Source organism: Pleurodeles waltl, chromosome 12 (assembly GCF_031143425.1).
Source record: "Pleurodeles waltl isolate 20211129_DDA chromosome 12, aPleWal1.hap1.20221129, whole genome shotgun sequence".
Classification (NCBI taxonomy): Eukaryota; Metazoa; Chordata; class Amphibia; order Caudata; family Salamandridae; genus Pleurodeles; species Pleurodeles waltl.
The window spans coordinates 112032726-112047312 of NC_090451.1; the positions used below are offsets into that span (position 1 = coordinate 112032726).

A 14587-nucleotide genomic window follows, 5' to 3' on the forward strand; every position below is an offset into this window, starting at 1 on the left:
AATGTGGGGAAAGACATCTACCCAAGAGCGGAGGAAAAGAGCGCGAGCAGCGGCTGTTGTGCCAGTTCTGTTGCATTTAGAGCGATTTTCTTGTGCAAAGTGTATATCAGGTTCCTTTCGGATCTGAGTGTGTATTTTGCACCAGGAAAATAGCCTTGTGTAATTCTGTACAACCTCGCATGATGTTGCTGTAATTTCGCGTAATTACACTGCAGTGAGTTACACTGGTTACGCCCATCCCTACATTTGACTCATGTTTAACAGAGAGGTCCGTCCATCCATTGATCCATTCATCTGTCCATCCATCTTTTTGCCCGTGTGCCTGCTTATCTATCTGCTCACCTACCTGTGCGTGACTGTGAACCTGTCTAACAGAGTGTTGATGCCTGGCTGTATGCTTTGTTAACACTATAACGCTCATAGGGACATTGAGGAGGACATCTTGGCGCTATGGTTTTTTTTGGTATGAAGCAACCGTTTTCAAATCCTGACAGTCCACACAAAGTTGATCATATGTGATCCCATTTTCGTACCAACAGCTGCTTCTCTATGTACTTATCAGTCCACGTCTATCACTACATGTGCTTTCTATTTACCTTTCTATTTCAATCTGGGTATCTGCCTTACTGCCTATTTCTGCCCATCTCTGTTTATGTTAACACTTTAAAGCCTACATGCTGACTACCAAGGTCTTTGTGGCGTGGTTCTTTCTAAAACAGGCGCGTGTGATTTACAGCGGTTTCTGTGAAGCTGATTATATCTCATCCATGATTTACTAACAGCTACATACCTGCCTTTCTGTCTACAAACCTGTACAGATGCATCGGTGCATGTGGCTTATTTATGACGATCTGTTTAACCTTCTATCCGTCCTTCTATCTGTGCAACTGTCTTACAGTTCCCCCTCTTTTATGTTGTTACAACACTATTTGTTAAACAAACCTTCACAGTCAGAAGGGCTTCCAGGCGCTGTTATTTATTAAAAAAACTGCAAAGAACACCAGTTTATGCAATGTTGATGACATTTACTTCACTCCTTTATTGTTGCATTAATGGGTTTTCAAGTCACAAAACGGGTCCCTGATGAAGCCTAAGTGGACTTCTGAGCTGCTGTAGCTCTGTGGGGTCTCCAGCTCTCCTAGGGCCTCAGATCTACCACTACAACACCAGCCTTACCCTAAGTTGTGCAGCAGATTTTTTATTTTTTTTATTTATTGGTATTTCAGATGGTACATATTATTCACAGGATTGTAACAGGTTGCAGAGCTGTATGAATCTCCTTTCCATGACAACTTTTGAACAGTTACCCATTACTGCTATTATATTATGTTACCACCACGCTGAGGGCTGTTCCTTGCATAAATCTGTAAGCAGGCTTGTGATCTGTGGTGTGGGCCTCCTGTGGGTCTCCGGTTCAGCGCTGTATGCCCATGGAGCAGGGTGGTCGGTTCCCACCATTTCCAGCTCTGGCACGTCAGGTACTCATCATCTCTTATTACAACAAATAACAAGCAAGCCAAACAACTTGCCCAGAAACCGAGACCTAACTACGCATCGTGTGAGTGTGTCTACAGCTGTATGGGGCCCAGACGGGGGGGGGAGGGACCCAGGGGAACCCTCCTCAGTGTATGATCTTCCAGGGAGGTCTAGGAGAGGTGTGTTTGTCGTGCTCCTAACTACGCAAGTTAAGAGGCCCATCTGCATTGTCATCATAGTCATGTCAGGAGTGTTCCATGCTCCCGCCACCTCTGCCCATAGGGGAGCTATCTGTCTGTTCCTCAGCCCTCTCATTTCTTCCCACTGAAGTGCCCTTTCTCCTGCCTTGCCAAGGAAGTGATGTCTGCTTATAGCACGTGTCCTACTTTTATAATGTTTTCAGCGCACTTCGCTCAATTCATATCTATCCAAAATCCTTTAGCACTGGGAGACCACGTGTCTGCTGAATATCTTACCTCCACCATTGGGGGTATAAAAGGTGTACTTTGGCTCTGTTGTAAATTATTATATAGGACTCAATTTGGTTGGGTTGTGAATTGCTGTCAAGCTCTAAATCTCAGAATTCTCTTAGTCACACCTTTTTATGTCTTGCGTACACAGAGAATGTGCTGTGAGACATATTGTTTAGAATTCAGTGGGCTTACCACACGCCCATAGTTTACTTACCATTAATTGTTTTCTATGTCACTCACATTTGCAATATTTCGATTGCTTAGCTCCCATAGACTGAATCTTCCTTTCTTGTGTTCATTCCTCCATGGAGGATGGACCAAGTACATGTGTTCTTTTCGTCTTTCTCCAGTACGCTATTTTTTATATTTTAAAAGTGTTTTCGTATCATTCTTGGATCTGCAATGTGCTTTCCAACATTCATGACAAGCATACAGCTTATTTTTCACCCTAAACGCGTCTCTATTGACACTTTAGTTACTTTCTCACACTGTATTCCTCTACATGACTATACTCTACTCCCCTCAGTGCCACTGTACTCTACACTGTGCAACTCTATACCACTCCACTCTACTCAGTTCTACTCCACCCTAATCTACATTGTTCCACTCTATCACTCCACTCTATGCCACTCTAATCTATGCCACTCCACTATACGCCACTTCACTCTACTTTATGCTACTCCATTCTATGCCACTCCACCCTGTCACTCTCTGCTATGCCCCTCTACTCCACTCCACTCCACTCTACTCTATGCCACTTCCCTTCATTCCTCTCTACGCCACCCTACTTCATAGAATGCCACTTTATGTGACTCTATGCCACTCTGCTCTACATCACTCTAGAATACTCAACTGAACTCTACTCTATACAATTCCACTCTACTTTACTCCTCTCCACTCTATGCCTCTCCACTCTATGCTACTCTACTCCAGTCTACTGTACGCCACTTTATTTTATCCCATTCTACTCTACGCCACTGTACACCACTCAACTCTATGCCACTCTACTCCGTTGCACCCCTCTCTACTCTACGCTACTCTACTCCATGCTACTATACTCCACTCTAAGCCACTGTACTCTCCACCACTAAGCTCTATTCCACTCTACTGTATGCCACTCCATGCCACTCTAATCCACCCCACAGAATGCCACTCTACTCTATGCCACTCAACTCCATGCCATTCCACACTTTTGCACTCTACCCTACTCTGTGCCTCTCCATTCCACTCCATGCTACTCCACTCTATCCCACTACGCTCTACTCTAGTTCACTCTATGCCACTTCACTTTACTCTCTCCCACTCTACTCTATACTACTTCATTCCATGCCACTTCACTGTACTCCACTCCACTGCATCTCACACAATATCACTCAATGGCACTACATGCGCTCTACTCTATGCCACTCTACTGCACACTACTCTATGCTGTGCCACTCTACACTACTCTCCTGTAGGCCTTTCTACTCTATGCCACTTTTTTCTCTGCTCCTCTCTACACCACAGTGTCACTCCATGCAACGCGACTGTATGCTACTCAACTCCACAACACTCTACTTCATGCAGTCCGACTCCACTCCTCCTAATTCTTTGCCACCCCTCTCCATGACACACTGTTCTCTGACTCTATGCCATTCCATGCCACTTCACTCTACACCACACTATGCCACTCTACACCACACTACTTTACTCTATGCTACTCTATGCCATTCTATGCAACCTCACTCCTCTCTACCCCACTCTGCTCTATGCCACTCCATTCCTCACAATGCTATTCAACGCCATGCCAAGGCACACCACTTCATTATATTCCACTGCATTCTATGACACATTACGTCACTCTACTCTTTGCACTTCAATCTACTCCCTTCTATGACCCTCCATTCATCACCACTCCATTGTTTGCTAGTCAAGTTTACGCCACTTCATTCCACACAATGCAACTCTAAAGCAGTATGCACCAAGCAGCTGAATGTGTCTGAAGAGACACCCAGAAAAGAAAAAAACAACAATATGTGGGGGCCTGTTCCGAGCCCCTCCTGGCCTGGAGGAGTTTGGTCGGCCGTGGATTAAGTTTTTGCAGTGTTCACTTCCCCGACCCCAGCACTCATAGAACACTTGAGACTTGCAGGGCAGAGTGGTGGATCTTGTTAAGAAGTCTGGGCTTCTTGGTTTATGGGGAGTCTTGTCACTGGAAGCAGAGAGGTAAATATTTGCTGTGATCTGCTACTCAAAGAAAAGACCCTGATCTAACTTGAAAAGATTGGTTTTAAACAAACGCTAAATCTATCCACTCCACGGACACTTTGACCTTTTTTAAGCCTATCAGAGCCACACCAGGGTAGTCTTTTCAGAGCCCAAGTAGCTCGCTGTGATCGTATAGTGGTTAGTACTCTGCGTTGTGGCCGCAGCAACCTCAGTTCGAATCCAAGTCACGGCATTGAGGGTTGCAATGTCACGGCAGTTGGGCAGTGTTTTTATTCTCACTTCTTAATATTTACATGAGTTAAGAGCTTGAACCTAATTTCAACGGTGAAATTAAATGTCTTTGAAGAACGCGTTAACAATGTTATTATTTATTTCACCTTTCTGCGCTTTTACGTTTGTGGCGGTCCTGATGTGAAAAGTATGAGCTACAGTTTGGTTTCACGGGACCCTGTCAGCAAGAGGGATGGATGTCTGTGTCTCCTGTACCTGCAGCGCCGAGGCTCCTGTACTGACGCGGAGTAGCTTTCAATGTTGAAAGGGATCCTGCTAGTCAAATATCAGTTTTTGCAGCAATTCAGACCGCAAAGAAAAAAGGTCTAAAAATAAATATTTGTATAGAAAGTAAGACTGAGCTCCCAAGGTTCTGAAAGAAAGAGGCGACGGAGAAGGACACTGAGAGGCGCACTCACCCAATCAGCGTTTGGCTTCATCATCCCGCACCCGACGGATCACCGGGCAGCTAGAGGGAAAGTTTTAAAACTTAAGCCAAGTTTATTAGCCGTGGTCGAATCGTGAATTACACAATTACGCTCCTTTGTGGAATTTGGAGTAATGTGGGGAAAGACATCTACCCAAGAGCGGAGGAAAAGAGCGCGAGCAGCGGCTGTTGTGCCAGTTCTGTTGCATTTAGAGCGATTTTCTTGTGCAAAGTGTATATCAGGTTCCTTACGGATCTGAGCGTGTATTTTGCACCAGGAAAATAGCCTTGTGTAATTCTGTACAACCTCGCATAATGTTGCTGTAATTTCGCGTAATTACACTGCAGTGAGTTACACTGGTTACGCCCATCCCTACATTTGACTCATGTTTAACAGAGAGGTCCGTCCATCTATTGATCCATTCATCTGTCCATCCATCTTTTTGCCTGTGTGCCTGCTTATCTATCTGCTCACCTACCTGTGTTTGACTGTGAACCTGTCTAACAGAGTGTTGATGCCTGGCTGTATGCTTTGTTAACACTATAACGCTCATAGGGACATTGAGGAGGACATCTTGGCGCTATTGTTTTTTTTGGTATGAAGCAACCGTTTTCAAATCCTGACAGTCCACACAAAGTTGATCATATGTGATCCCATTTTCGTACCAACAGCTGCTTCTCTATATACTTATAGGTCCACGTCTATTACTACATGTGCTTTCTATTTACTTTCTATTTCAATCTGGGTATCTGCCTTACTGCCTATTTCTGCCCATCTCTGTTTATGTTAACACTTTAAAGCCTATATGCTGACTGCCAAGGTCTTCGTGGCGTGGTTATTTCTAAAGCAGGCGCGTGTGATTTACAGCGGTTTCTGTGAAGCTGATTATATCTCATCCATGATTTACTAACAGCTACATACCTGCCTTTCTGTCTACAAACCTGTACAGATGCATTGGTGCATGTGGCTTATTTATGACGATCTGTTTAACCTTCTATCCGTCCTTCTATCTGTGCAACTGTCTTACAGTTCCCCCTCTTTTATGTTGTTACAACACTATTTGTTAAACAAACCTTCACAGTCAGAAGGGCTTCCAGGCGCTGTTATTTATTAAAAAAAACTGCAAAGAACACCAGTTTATGCAATGTTGATGACATTTACTTCACCCCTTTATTGTTGCATTAATGGGTTTTCAAGTCACAAAACGGGTCCCTGATGAAGCCTAAGTGGACTTCTGAGCTGCTGTAGCTCTGTGGGGTCTCCAGCTCTCCTAGGGCCTCAGATCTACCACTACAACACCAGCCTTACCCTAAGTTGTGCAGCAGATTTTTTATTTTTTTTATTTATTGATATTTCAGATGGTACATATTATTCACAGGATTGTAACAGGTTGCAGAGCTGTATGAATCTCCTTTCCATGACAACTTTTGAACAGTTACCCATTACTGCTATTATATTATGTTACCAACACGCTGAGGGCTGTTCCTTGCATAAATCTGTAAGCAGGCTTGTGATCTGTAGTGTGGGCCTCCTGTGGGTCTCCAGTTCAGCGCTGTATGCCCATGGAGCAGGGTGGTCGGTTGCCACCATTTCCAGCTCTGGCACGTCAGGTACTCATCATCTCTTATTACAACAAATAACAAGCAAGCCAAACAACTTGCCCAGAAACGAGACCTAACTACGCATCGTGTGAGTGTGTCTACAGCTGTATGGGGCCCAGCCGGGGGGGGGAAAGGACCCAGGGGAACCCTCCCCAGTGTATGATCTTCCAGGGAGGTCTAGGAGAGGTGTTTGTCGTGCTCCTAACTCCGCAAGTTAAGAGGCCCATCTGCATCGTCATCATAGTCATGTCAGGAGTGTTCCATGCTCCCGCCACCTCTGCCCATAGGGGAGCTATCTGTCTGTTCCTCAGCCCTCTCATTTCTTCCCTCTGAAGTGCCCTTTCTTCTGCCTTGCCAAGGAAGTGATGTCTGCTTATAGCACGTGTCCTACTTTTACAATGTTTTCAGGGCACTTCGCCCACTTCATATCTAGCCAAAATCCTTTAGCACTGGGAGACCACGTGTCTGCTAAATATCTTACCTCCACCATTGGGGGTATAAAAGGTGTACTTTGGCTCTGTTGTAAATTATTATATAGGGCTCAATTTGGTTGGGTTGTGAATTGCTGTCAAGCTCTAAATCTCAGAATTCTCTTAGTCACACCTTTTTATGTCTTGCGTACACAGTGAATGTGCTGTGAGACATACTGTTTAGAATTCAGTGGGCTTACCACACGCCCATAGCTTACTTACCATTAATTGTTTTCTATGTCACTCACATTTGCAATATTTCGATTGCTTAGCTCCCATAGACTGAATCTTCCTTTCTTGTGTTCATTCCTCCATGGAGGATGGACCAAGTACATGTGTTCTTTTCGTCTTTCTACAGTACGCTATTTTTTATATTTTAAAAGTGTTTTCGTATCATTCTTGGATGTGCAATGTGCTTTCCAACATTCGTGACAAGCATACAGCTTATTTTTCACCCTAAACGCCATCTCTATTGACACTTTAGTTACTTTCTCACACTATATTCCTCTGCATGAATATACTCTACTCCCCTCAGTGCCACGGTACTCTTCACTGTGCAACTCTATACCACTCCACTCTACTCGGTTCAACTCCACTGTAATCTACATTGTTCCACTCTATCACTCCACTCTATGCCACTCTAATCTATGCCACTCCACTATACGCCACTTCACTCCACTTTATGCTACTCCATTCTATGCCACTCCACCCTGTCACTCTCGGCTATGCCCCTCTACTCCACTCCACTCCACTCTACTCTATGCCACTTCCCTTCATTCCTCTCTACGTCACCCTACTTCATAGAATGCCACTTTATGTGACTCTATGCCACTCTGCTCTACATCACTCTAGAATACTCAACTGAACTCTACTCTATACAACTCCACTCTACTTTACTCCTCTCCACTCTATGCTACTCTACTCCAGTCTACTGTACGCCACTTTATTTTATCCCATTCTACTCTACGCCACTGTACACCACTCAACTCTATGCCACTCTACTCCGTTGCACCCCTCTCTACTCTACGCTACTCTACTCCATGCTACTATACTCCACTCTAAGCCACTGTATTCTCCACCACTAAGCTCTATTCCACTCTACTGTATGCCACTCCATGCCACTCTAATCCACCCCACAGAATGACCTCTACTCTATGCCACTCCACTCAACTCCATGCCATTCCACACATTTGCACGCTACCCTACTCTGTGCCTCTCCATTCCACTCCATGCCACTCCACTCTATCCCACTACGCTCTACTCTAGTTCACTCTATGCCACTCCACTTTACTCTCTCCCACTCTACTCTATACTACTTCATTCCATGCCACTTCACTGTACTCCACTCCACTCCATCTCACACAATATCACTCAATGGCACTACATGCGCTCTACTCTATGCCACTCTACTGCACACTACTCTATGCTGTGCCACTCTACACTACTCTCCTGTAGGCCTTTCTACTCTAGGCCACTTTTTACTCTGCTCCTCTCTACACCACAGTGTCACTCCATGCAACGCGACTGTATGCTACTCAACTCCACAACACTCTACTTCATGCAGTCCGACTCCACTCCTCCTAATTCTTTGCCACCCCTCTCCATGACACACTGTTCTCTGACTCTATGCCATTCCATGCCACTTCACTATACACCACACTATGCCACTCTACACCACACTACTTTACTCTATGCTACTCTATGCCATTCTATGCAACCTCACTCCTCTCTACCCCACTCTGCTCTATGCCACTCCATTCCTCACAATGCTATTCAACGCCATGCCAAGGCACACCACTTCATTATATTCCTCTGTATTCTATGACACATTACGTCACTCTACTCTTTGCACTTCAATCTACTCCCTTCTATGACCCTCCATTCATCACCACTCCATTGTTTGCTAGTCAAGTTTACGCCACTTCATTCCACACAATGCAACTCTAAAGCAGTATGCACCAAGCAGCTGAATGTGTCTGAAGAGACACCCAGAAAAGAAAAAAACAACAATATGTGGGGGCCTGTTCCGAGCCCCTCCTGGCCTGGAGAAGTTTGGTCGGCCGTGGATTAAGTTTTTGCAGTGTTCACATCCCCGACCCCAGCACTCATTGAGCACTTGAGACTTGCAGGGCAGAGTGGTGGATCTTGTTAAGAAGTCTGAGCTTCTTGGTTTATGGGGAGTCTTGTCACTGGAAGCAGAGAGGTAAATATTTGCTGTGATCTGCTACTCAAAGAAAAGACCCTGATCTAACTTGAAAAGATGGGTTTTAAACAAACGCTAAATCTATCCACTCCAAGGACACTGTGACCTTTTTTCAGCCTATCAGAGCCACACCAGGTTAGTCTTTTCAGAGCCCAAGTAGCTCGCCGTGATCGTATAGTGGTTAGTACTCTGCGTTGTGGCCGCAGCAACCTCGGTTCGAATCTGAGTCACGGCATTGCGGGTGTCAATGTCACGGCAGTTGGGCAGCATTTTTATTCTCACTTCTTAATATTTACAGGAGTTAAGAGCTTGAACCTAATTTCAACGGTGAAATTAAATGTCTTTGAAGAACGCGTTAACAATGTTATTATTTATTTCACCTTTCTGCGCTTTTACGTTTGTGGCGGTCCTGATGTGAAAAGTATGAGCTACAGTTTGGTTTCACGGGACCCGGTCAGCAAGAGGGATGGATGTCTGTGTCTCCTGTACCTGCAGCGCCGAGGCTCCTGTACTGACGCGGAGTAGCTTTCAATGTTGAAAGGGATCCTGCTAGTCAAATATCAGTTTTTGCAGCAATTCAGGCCGCGAAGAAAAAAGGTCTAAAAATAAATATTTGTATAGAAAGTAAGACTGAGCTCCCAAGGGTCTGAACGAAAGAGGCGACGGAGAAGGACACTGAGAGGCACGCTCACCCAATCAGCGTTTGGCTTCATCATCCTGCACCCGACGGATCACCGGGCAGCAAGAGGGAAAGTTTTAAAACTTAAGCCAAGTTTATTAGTCGTGGTCGAATCGTGAATTACACAATTACGCTCCTTTGTGGAATTTGGAGTAATGTGGGGAAAGACATCTACCCAAGAGAGGAGGAAAAGAGTGCGAGCAGCGGCTGTTGTGCCAGTTCTGTTGCATTTAGAGCTATTTTCTTGTGCAAAGTGTATATCAGGTTCCTTTCGGATCTGAGCGTGTATTTTGCACCAGGAAAATAGCCTTGTGTAATTCTGTACAACCTCGCATAATGTTGCTGTAATTTCGCGTAATTACACTGCAGTGAGTTACACTGGTTACGCCCATCCCTACATTTGACTCATGTTTAACAGAGAGGTCCGTCCATCTATTGATCCATTCATCTGTCCATCCATCTTTTTGCCAGTGTGCCTGCTTATCTATCTGCTCACCTACCTGTGCGTGACTGTGAACCTGTCTAACAGAGTGTTGATGCCTGGCTGTATGCTTTGTTAACACTATAACGCTCATAGGGACATTGAGGAGGACATCTTGGCGCTATGGTTTTTTTTGGTATGAAGCAACCGTTTTCAAATCCTGACAGTCCACACAAAGTTGATCATATGTGATCCCATTTTCGTACCAACAGCTGCTTCTCTATATACTTATCGGTCCACGTCTATTACTACATGTGCTTTCTATTTACTTTCTATTTCAATCTGGGTATCTGCCTTACTGCCTATTTCTGCCCATCTCTGTTTATGTTAACACTTTAAAGCCTACATGCTGACTACCAATGTCTTTGTGGCGTGGTTATTTCTAAAGCAGGCGCGTGTGATTTACAGCGGTTTCTGTGAAGCTGATTATATCTCATCCATGATTTACTTACAGCTACATACCTGCCTTTCTGTCTACAAACCTGTACAGATGCATCGGTGCATGTGGCTTATTTATGACGATCTGTTTAACCTTCTATCCGTCCTTCTATCTGTGCAACTGTCTTACAGTTCCCCCTCTTTTATGTTGTTCCAACACTATTTGTTAAACAAACCTTCACAGTCAGAAGGGCTTCCAGGCGCTGTTATTTATTAAAAAAACTGCAAAGAACACCAGTTTATGCAATGTTGATGACATTTACTTCACCCCTTTATTGTTGCATTAATGGGTTTTCAAGTCACAAAACGGGTCCCTGATGAAGCCTAAGTGGACTTCTGAGCTGCTGTAGCTCTGTGGGGTCTCCAGCTCTCCTAGGTCCTCAGATCTACCACTGCAACACCAGCCTTACCCTAAGTTGTGCAGCAGATTTTTTATTTATTTTATTTATTGGTATTTCAGATGGTACATATTATTCACAGGATTGTAACAGGTTGCAGAGCTGTATGAATCTCCTTTCCATGACAACTTTTGAACAGTTACCCATTACTGCTATTATATTATGTTACCACCACGCTGAGGGCTGTTCCTTGCATAAATCTGTAAGCAGGCTTGTGATCTGTGGTGTGGGCCTCCTGTGGGTCTCCGGTTCAGCGCTGTATGCCCATGGAGCAGGGTGGTCGGTTGCCACCATTTCCAGCTCTGGCACATCAGGTACTCATCATCTCTTATTACAACAAATAACAAGCAAGCCAAACAACTTGCCCAGAAACGAGACCTAACTACGCATCGTGTGAGTGTGTCTACAGCTGTATGGGACCCAGCCGGGGGGGGGGGAAGGGACCCAGGGGAACCCTCCCCAATGTATGATCTTCCAGGGAGGTCTAGGAGAGGTGTGTTTGTCGTGCTCCTAACTCCGCAAGTTAAGAGGCCCATCTGCATCGTCATCATAGTCATGTCAGGAGTGTTCCATGCTCCCACCACCTCTGCCCATAGGAGAGCTATCTGTCTGTTCCTCAGCCCTCTCATTTCTTCCCTCTGAAGTGCCCTTTCTTCTGCCTTGCCAAGGAAGTGATGTCTGCTTATAGCAAGTGTCCTACTTTTATAATGTTTTCAGGGCACTTCGCCCACTTCATATCTAGCCAAAATCCTTTAGCACTGGGAGACCACGTGTCTGCTGAATATATTACCTCCACCATTGGGGGTGTAAAAGCTGTACTTTGGCTCTGTTGTAAATTATTATATAGGGCTCAGTTTGGTTGGGTTGTGAATTGCTGTCAAGCTCTAAATCTCAGAATTCTCTTAGTCACACCTTTTTATGTCTTGCGTACACAGTGAATGTGCTGTGAGACATATTGTTTCGAATTCAGTGTGCTTACCACATGCCCATAGCTTACTTACCATTAATTGTTTTCTATGTCACTCACATTTGCAATATTTCGATTGCTTAGCTCCCATAGACTGAATCTTCCTTTCTTGTGTTCATTCCTCCATGGAGGATGGACCAAGTACATGTGTTCTTTTCGTCTTTCTACAGTATGCTATTTTTTATATTTTAAAAGTGTTTTCGTATCATTCTTGGATGTGCAATGTGCTTTCCAACATTCATGACAAGCATACAGCTTATTTTTCACCCTAAACGCCGTCTTTATTGACACTTTAGTTACTTTCTCACACTGTATTCCTCTACATGACTATACTCTACTCCCCTCAGTGCCACTGTACTCTACACTGTGCAACTCTATACCACTCCACTCTACTCAGTTCTACTCCACTCTAATCTACATTGTTCCACTCTATCACTCCACTCTATGCCACTCTAATCTATGCCACTCCACTATACGCCACTTCACTCCACTTTATGCTACTCCATTCTATGCCACTCCACCCTGTCACTCTCTGCTATGCCCCTCTACTCCACTCCACTCCACTCTACTCTATGCCACTTCCCTTCATTCCTCTCTACGCCACCCTACTTCATAGAATGCCACTTTATGTGACTCTATGCCACTCTGCTCTACATCACTCTAGAATACTCAACTGAACTCTACTCTATACAATTCCACTCTACTTTACTCCTCTCCACTCTATGCCTCTCCACTCTATGCTACTCTTCTCCAGTCTATTGTACGCCACTTTATTTTATCCCATTCTACTCTACGCCACTGTACACCACTCAACTCTATGCCACTCTACTCCATTGCACCCCTCTCTACTCTACGCTACTCTACTCCATGCTACTATACTCCACTCTAAGCCACTGTACTCTCCACCACTAAGCTCTATTCCACTCTACTGTATGCCACTCCATGCCACTCTAATCCACCCCACAGAATGCCACTCTACTCTATGCCACTCCACTCAACTCCATGCCATTCCACACTTTTGCACTCTACCCTACTCTGTGCCTCTCCATTCCACTCCATGCCACTCCACTCTATCCCACTACGCTCTACTCTAGTTCACTCTATGCCACTCCACTTTACTCTCTCCCACTCTACTCTATACTACTTCATTCCATGCCACTTCACTGTACTCCACTCCACTCCATCTCACACAGTATCACTCAATGGCACTACATGCGCTCTACTCTATGCCACTCTACTGCACACTACTCTATGCTGTGCCACTCTACGCTACTCTCCTGTAGGCCTTTCTACTCTATGCCACTTTTTTCTCTGCTCCTCTCTACACCACAGTGTCACTCCATGCAACGCGACTGTATGCTACTCAACTCCACAACACTCTACTTCATGCAGTCCGACTCCACTCCTCCTAATTCTTTGCCACCCCTCTCCATGACACACTGTTCTCTGACTCTATGCCATTCCATGCCACTTCACTCTACACCACACTATGCCACTCTACACCACACTACTTTACTCTATGCTACTCTATGCCATTCTATGCAACCTCACTCCTCTCTACCCCACTCTGCTCTATGCCACTCCATTCCTCACAATGCTATTCAACGCCATGCCAAGGCACACCACTTCATTATATTCCACTGTATTCTATGACACATTACGTCACTCTACTCTTTGCACTTCAATCTACTCCCTTCTATGACCCTCCATTCATCACCACTCCATTGTTTGCTAGTCAAGTTTACGCCACTTCATTCCACACAATGCAACTCTAAAGCAGTATGCACCAAGCAGCTGAATGTGTCTGAAGAGACACCCAGAAAAGAAAAAAACAACAATATGTGGGGGCCTCTTCCGAGCCCCTCCTGGCCTGGAGGAGTTTGGTCGGCCGTGGATTAAGTTTTTGCAGTGTTCACTTCCCCGACCCCAGCGCTCATTAAGCACTTGAGACTTGCAGGGCAGAGTGGTGGATCTTGTTAAGAAGTCTGGGCTTCTTGGTTTATGGGGAGTCTTGTCACTGGAAGCAGAGAGGTAAATATTTGCTGTGATCTGCTACTCAAAGAAAAGACCCTGATCTAACTTGAAAAGATGGGTTTTAAACAAACGCTAAATCTATCCACTCCACGGACACTGTGACCTTTTTTAAGCCTATCAGAGCCACACCAGAGTAGTATTTTCGGAGCCCAAGTAGCTCGCCGTGATCGTATAGTGGTTAGTACTCTGCGTTGTGGCCGCAGCAACCTCGGTTCGAATCCGAGTCACGGCAGTTGGGCAGCATTTTTATTCTCACTTCTTAATATTTACATGAGTTAAGAGCTTGAACCTAATTTCAACGGTGAAATTAAATGTCTTTGAAGAACGCGTTAACAATGTGATTATTTATTTCACCTTTCTGCGCTTTTACGTTTGTGGCGGTGCTGATGTGAAAAGTATGAGCTACAGTTTGGTTTCACGGGACCCGGTCAGCAAGAGGGATGGATGTCTGTGTCTCCTGT

At 44.9% G+C, this 14587-nt stretch overlaps 1 non-coding gene across 1 annotated transcript; it reads left to right on the top strand.

The window, feature by feature from the left end:
• The first annotated feature begins 14286 nt into the window (after positions 1 to 14286).
• Positions 14287 to 14358, top strand: TRNAH-GUG (transfer RNA histidin (anticodon GUG)). The gene has a single exon. It is a non-coding gene; the product is annotated as a tRNA-His (tRNA).
• The last annotated feature ends 229 nt before the right edge of the window (positions 14359 to 14587 follow it).